The sequence below is a fragment of the Crocuta crocuta genome, unplaced genomic scaffold (assembly GCF_008692635.1).
Source record: "Crocuta crocuta isolate KB4526 unplaced genomic scaffold, BGI_CrCroc_1.0 scaffold299, whole genome shotgun sequence".
NCBI classification, from domain to species: Eukaryota; Metazoa; Chordata; class Mammalia; order Carnivora; family Hyaenidae; genus Crocuta; species Crocuta crocuta.
The window spans coordinates 7,808,083-7,814,654 of record NW_027532747.1 but is presented as its reverse complement, the minus strand read 5'-3'; the positions used below and the strand labels follow the sequence as shown (position 1 = coordinate 7,814,654).

Genomic DNA, 6,572 nt, shown 5'->3' with positions numbered 1-6,572 from the left:
TGCAGGGTTCAGAGAGCAGGAGGGATCAGGCCTCTGCTGGGAGCGGGGGGAGACACGAAATATACCAAGTGGCTGCTTGTCCCGGGCCTCGCTCTCCCCAGCTGCAGAAATCCAGGTGGGGGGAAATCTAAACGAGTGTCCCCTGCACTAACGCTGGATTCTCGGTTAGGTGTCTGGGTTTGGTGACACAAAATGCACGGAGACTTCCCATGCGGGCTCAGGGGAGGGGGGTGGGGGANAACATCGTCTACTCTGTTTTTTGTCTTTTACGGTAAAATGTCTGAGGTCCAGAGAGGTCAGGGCCTTGCCAAGGCCACCCAGCGAATCGGTGTCAAAGCTGGATCCCAGCCTGATATTCCTCTCTCACTTGGACGGCAGCCTGAGGCAGCCACGTCCTCAGGTCTCAGACTCTGTGGGCGTCCGACCTGGGCCCCCGGAACGCTGACACTGAACTTGAGCCCTCCTGTTGGCTCCCTTTAGCCTCTCAGGTGTTCCCTCCAACTCAGGGCCTCCAAACTTCTACCTTCGCCCCTCCCTTCTGTCAAAAGCGGTGCCCTGCGCCCCCAAAGCCTGATGCTGGGGAGGGTAACGGGAGGTGCTGTGGTAGCTGGTGTGTACTCGGAGGCGCACCCACCCAGCTTTCAACCTAAAGAATGAAGGTGTCATGGTGACGCTGCCGGCATCAGGGGCAGGTGGGAGCAGCCTGCCGGCAGGGGGCGAGTGAGGTGAGCCATCCCTTTGCCTAGTCAAATACTATTTCCGCCCACAAGCATAAAATGAATGATCCAGAGTGACCCAGGGGGGGCCAGGCAAAGCCACTGGGGCATCAACCACCTGCTATAGCCTGGCCTCGTGTAAGCCCTGGTGTGGGCCCTGTGGCCAATAGCCTTGGGCAGGTGACTTCACTCCTGTGACCCCTGGTTTCCGGTCTGCAGAGAGGAGGAAAGACTCCCTTGCGTGGCAGATGTGAGGCACAGACAAGGTGACGGGTGGGTGGGCACCTGCCGGGTGTGGGGGCCCGCTCGTGCCTACGCACGGGTAGGGTTCAAGTGTAAAACCTGGCAGATCTCTCCCTGGCCATATTGCCCAGGATCAGAGGAGCAGTCCCTCTGCTGAGCAATGGGTTGCCTCTGAGTTTGGAGAATTTTAAATTTGATTCTGTGCCCAGACCCGTGCTAGCAAGCACCAGCGTCAGCATGTCACCGTCACTGTGACCGGCAGATAGCAGGTGTTCCACGTGCACTGTCTCCATGTCATCTGTGTCGCCAGAGCTTACCCTACGAAGTGGGAATTATTATTAGCCCCATTTTAGAGATGGAGAAAGTGAGTTCACGGAGGTTTAATAACTCACTGAGAGCCATGGACCTAGCTAGCTGCCTATGGATCTGGGGTTTCAGCTTAACTAGGCATTTTGATTCCAGAACTTGGCATTCGATCCTTCTTTGAGTACAAAGCTGCAGCCAGACAGCCAGAAGCAGGACATCTGTGAGGGGGTCAGGCTAAAGGAAGAGGGGGGGCATCGCTTGTGGTCAAGATCAGAGGCTGTGAGGCCACAAGGCTTGAGTTCAGTTTGATATCAACTGTGTGATCTTGGGCAACTTACTTAACCTCTCTGACTCTCTGTTTCCGGGAGATGACAAGCATGCATTTCCTCATAGAGCTATTGTGCAAATTAAACACGTACAGTGTGCCAAAAAATGCCTGACACACGGTGGGTTGTCAGGGAACCTCGGCCGTTATTGATATTGTTATAGATCATTCGAAACACAATGTGGGGGGCTGGCAGCCTTGGCCGTCTTTGTAGCCTCCATCTCCAAAAGCCAACGACCGAAAAACTGTATCCTTCCCATGCTCCGGGGATCAAGGCTGGAGGGGAGGGGTGAAGGGGAGGAGGGCAAAGGGTGTCTCTGGTTTGTCCATGAGGACAGAGAGGTTGAGCAGTGGTCCAAGGTCACCCAGCGTCAAAGAGGCCTCAAGGCCAGCCCAGGCGCCCCGTTCCCTAGCTGGAGCCTGAGCCCCGAGGCAGCTATGTTGGCGGGGGGAAGAGGTTTGGGAACATGAGCTCTGGAGCGAGGCAGCCTCAGTTTGAATCCTGGATGGTGTGTCATTGAGGGCAAGTTATAAACTTCTCTGTTCTCGATGTCCTTATCTGTGAAATGGGAATAACCTCAGTAACCACCTCAAAAGGCTGCTGTGAAGTGACGTCTAAAGTCCTGACTGCATGTAAGGGGCCCAGCAGCCGCCTGGCTACCGCGAGGACTCGGGGACACAGCTCAAAGCCCCGAGGATGGTGCGTTTCCCACCCCACGGTTTTGCATCTTGCACCACCAACGAGGGCGCCCAGAGGCCCACGGAGCGGGAGCTCTGGGCTCTGGTCCGGCCTGAGGTCCCTATGTGGGCCTGGGCTCCCTGCTGTCCCTCTCTGTGCCTTATCTTTCTCATCCGTAGGAGGGGGGAGAAGATACGCACCCCAGCATAGGGAAGGCGGGGGGGGGGTGCCTGGAGGCGACCACCCACGGGTCGGACACAAGAGCTCTGCCAACGCAAGCATGCCCCCTCCTGAGGTCTCTATGTACGTGCCGCTCGCAGAGGGCCCAGGTACTGCCCAGTAGGTACTGGCGGGGGGCCTGGGCAGGGGTGCAAGCCGAAAAAGAGCTCCAGGGCTGCTGTGCCTATGCTGACGGGGGTCCAGCCCCAGCCGGTTCCATCCTCCCTGCATTCCCGGGGCCTGCCTGGCAGCGCGGGCGCCCAGAGACCTTCCCAGTGGAACGCGTACTTACGGTTTACTGTCCCAGGCCGGGGCTGGTGACCAAGGCTGAGGAGACCGAGCCCTGTCGTGGTTCGTATTTAAGCAGTGGACCCAGAGGGACGACAGGGGAGGCTGCTGGTGAATATTAACTAAGGTCACCCCAGTTATCGGAGGAGCAAACAGGGGCTAAGTCCATAGGCCAGTTCTGAGCCCACTCGCACTGCCCGTATGTGCTCTCTGTCTGGACAGCCCGCAGCCCTCTCTGTTCCCTGTACCAAAGGGAGTCATTGTACCCAGCTCATAAACCACAGCGTCCTGCATCCTGGGGAGGGGGGGGGGGGGGGGGAGCGATGGCATGAATCAGACACTCTTTGGGACAGCATTACTTTGGTGGCCTGCCCTCCCGCTGGGGATTCTCAGTGGCTGCCCTGCTGGCAGCAAGGAGCCACCTTGAAATGCCTCCTGCTGAAGGCGCACTGCTGCCTTGGGCGTGGGTGAGCAAGCTGAAAGCCCATTTGGCAGACAGGGAAACTGAGGTTGAGGTGGAGAGGCTGCTCATAGTCACCAAGCTAGCCCCAGATACAAAAACTCCCTCGATTTCCCTGAGGAGACAACGGGCCATAGCCCATGGTGACACAGCCACTGTGGGCTGCCATGGGTGGCCAGCGGCACGGGCCAGGGGTCAGTTGGCAAATCTGTAAAGAAGGGCTGTGCTGCCTCAGGCAAGCTGCTTCACCTCTCTGAACCAGGAGGCGCTTTAGTCTGCATCGTAGGGGTTTGGAAGTCCTGCTTCGGAGCGGGGTTGTGGCGGGGGGGACATACGTGATGGCTTCTGTAAAGTGCCCAGGACACAGCAGGCTCTTCCGTTTGGTCCACGCAGCCCCTCTGCTCAGCCCTGCTCTCCAAGCTTCTCCAGGCAGGACGGGGCTTTGTCGGCCAGCCTCAGCCTGTTACTGTTTCCACTGGGTGTGGCTCCCAGCTGAGGAATGTGGTGCACATGCTGCTTGGATTTTCCTGGGCTGTGGCCCTGTTCTGGGGCTATTAAAGGCTCCAGGAGTTCCGCTGGGGGTGGAGGTGTCGGTACAGGGTTGAGGCTGGGAGAGTCTCACTTGACCGTGATCCCTTTAAGAACCGAAGGCACACCCCACTCCTCTCTGTGCGCCCTGACAGCTGCCTGGGGCAGGACGGGCGCCCTACAGATATGAGTTGAAGGGGCGGATGAGTGGGTGAGAGCGTTTCTGTCCCTCCTATTGTTCGTTCCTCTGGTCCCGAGTGTGGGAGTCTGCCAGGTGGACGAGTGGCAGTTTCCTCTGCGACACAGGTGCAGAGCCGGGAACCCAGCTCCCCCATTCATGGACTGTGAGATCTCAGAGCGGCTGTTTAACGTCCCTGGGCCTCCGTTTCCCCACCTGTAAACTGAAGATGGCAACAGTGCCCACCTCGTTGGGCTGCTGTGAGGGCTCAACGCAGCAGTTCAAGGTTAGCTCAGAGCCCAGCGTCGGGTGTGCCCTTTGTGAGATTGCCCTACCCCACGCCAGTGGCTCTCCCTGGTGTCTCTGTGGGGGAGGGAGGCATTCCAGGAATACCCCCCTCAGGCTGCTCCCACACAGGGCTCTCAGGGGCGCTCTGAGGGGAGTACTTGTCTTTGGTGCTCTGGACAAGAGCAGAATGAGCTCAGAGAGGGGAGAAGGCCCCACTCCCCTTCTCACCCCTAGTACCATGATATGGCTTCAGGGTCCCTCCCCACGGAGGCTCTACACCCCCTCACAGCTTGGAGAGCTGGGCGGTCATTGAGGCCAGGCCTGACCTCCATACCTCCCGGGCATCCCTTCCTCTTCCCATGCCTCAGTTTCTCCATCTGTACAATGGCCTCCTTCCCACCCCAGCTGCTCTCCCCCCCCGCCACAGTGGATGGGCAACACCAAGTGTGCCAAGCCTTCCATGCTCTTGCCAAGCTCGGCCCCCTCAGCCCGGTGGCGCTGGGGCTGGTGGGAGGGACCACCCCATGCCCCCTCTACCTGGGATCCTTGTGCTGTGGTGGCCTCCACACCTCCTGTGACAGCCCGGCCTCCTCTGCCGCCTTCTCTGAGACTCCGTGTGCGCCCTGAGCAGAGCACGGTCTCTGCCAGCCGTGGAGAAAGGAGGCTCTGGGTGTCAGAGGCAGCAGGTCTGGGAGGGGCGGGGAACTGGGACAGGAAGCCGCCTTGCACAAAGCTGTGGGTAGCCAGGCGGGTGCTAGTCACCTGCTGTTCTGGCTGTGTGTCCGGCCTGTGGGGCCCCGACGAGTCACCCAGTTCCTCTGAGTGTCTGTAAGAGGGAGGGTCGCCCTGGGCTCAGAGGGTTAATGCAGATAATGGGGTCACCCTCCTGGCCCAGGGCCTGGCACCAGCATCTTGGTGGGTTTCCAAGGCCAGCCATGGAGGGAAGGACTGAGCCACCTGAGAAATGTCCACTGAGGGCCCCACGGAAGCCGAGAAGGGTCTGTGTGTGCAGAGGTGTGTGTCCCGGACTCTGGCTGCGTGCAGAAGGGATGCCTGACATCCCAGTGGGGACCGGGCTGTTTGCAGGGGAGCATGGGAGGGGCTCTGGGGCCCTGTCCCGTCTGAATCGGGACTCCATGCTCAGTGGAGACTGAGCTGGGATAGAATCCTGGTTGCGGAGGGGGCACCAAAGTGACCATTCTCGAGGACAGTGGCCCAGGAACCAAGAGCCATGGCGGGGTAAGCCTTGTCCACCTGGTTACTTCTGGAATTGTTGACTGTGGCCGCCTCTGAGCTGATTCTCCAGGGGTGAGCGCATCCTAGGAAGATCCATAGGCTGGTTTAAATAAGAAGCTTCTGGGGTCCCCCTCCCCCTCCCTGCCAGGCCCTGTCTAGAGGTGGGAGGAGTCTGAGAGCTGAATCCCGGGGTCTGCAGTGGAAAGGGAGTTAGGGGGAAGGTGTCGGAGGGGTCCTGGGCCAAGTAGATCAGGCCGGTCAGGAGAGGAAAGGTGACCTCCAGGGGCATTTTGGGGCCATTTCCTGGGGAGTGTGGGGGCCAGTGTGCCCACTGCCCCGTGCAACACATGGAACGTTTCACCACTTGACCTCCCAGTGCCTCGGTTCCCTCATCCCTAATAGGCAAGATAAGAGGTATCACTTGTACCAAGATTGTGAAGAGCCAATGTGATGAATGCATGTAAGACTCAGGGCAGCCTTGGGACCGATGGGCCCTAAGTGGGTGCCAACAGCCACGTGATCTCTGCAGGTGTGTCCTAGGCCTGGGGGTCCATTCAGATGGGTCCCGGAGGGCTGAGCAGGAGAAAGATGTGGGGAGCGGTTCTCTTGGTCCAGGCATGCCTCCTTTGGGATTCAAGCTTCTGCGGATCCCACAATCCCCTCTCCTGGGCCCTGCGCTCATTTTTGCTTCTCAGAGGCAAAGAACCGGGGCCAAGTCGGGTATAGGGTAGTTGGACCAGTTGACTGGGTTGCAGGAGATGACTTCATCTCCTCTCCAAGCCTCAGTTTCCTCACCTGTGAAATGGGGATAGTGAGAGTCTTTTTTCTCAGATAGCAGTTGTGAGGCTCAAGGGAACGGCTGCTTGTGGGGTGTTTTACCCCAGGCCCGCTCTTGAATGTGACTGACACCCGTGTCTACCTTCTCCCAGCCCATTCCCTTTAGCAGCATTGGTCGGATGCTCCTGGCTTTCTCTCCCAGGACACGAGTTACGTTTACGCTATGACTTTGCCTCCTGTTGGCACCTTGCAAATCATCCAACTTGCAACCCCCTACCGGACCCCCTTCCTTCCTGTACATGACCTCTGGGCCTGCTTCCTGTGTGTGG

The 6,572-nt window shown here is 58.8% G+C and overlaps 1 protein-coding gene across 3 annotated transcripts in view; it reads right to left on the bottom strand.

The window, feature by feature from the left end:
• The window catches only part of LOC144245544 (alpha-1-antitrypsin-like), a 10,944-nt gene extending 6,021 nt beyond the window's left edge, over positions 1-4,923 (bottom strand). The window contains exons 1-2 of one of the 3 annotated variants that reach the window (XM_077780945.1): positions 4,768-4,923; positions 3,572-4,165 (exon numbers count right to left, since the gene is read on the bottom strand). The gene's annotated coding sequence lies outside the window, so the exon portion shown is untranslated. Of the gene's footprint in view, positions 1-2,780; positions 3,004-3,571; positions 4,166-4,767 lie in introns of those variants that run through there. The other 2 variants (XM_077780943.1, XM_077780944.1) reach the window with 2 other exon arrangements.
• Positions 4,924-6,572: the final 1,649 nt, after the last annotated feature.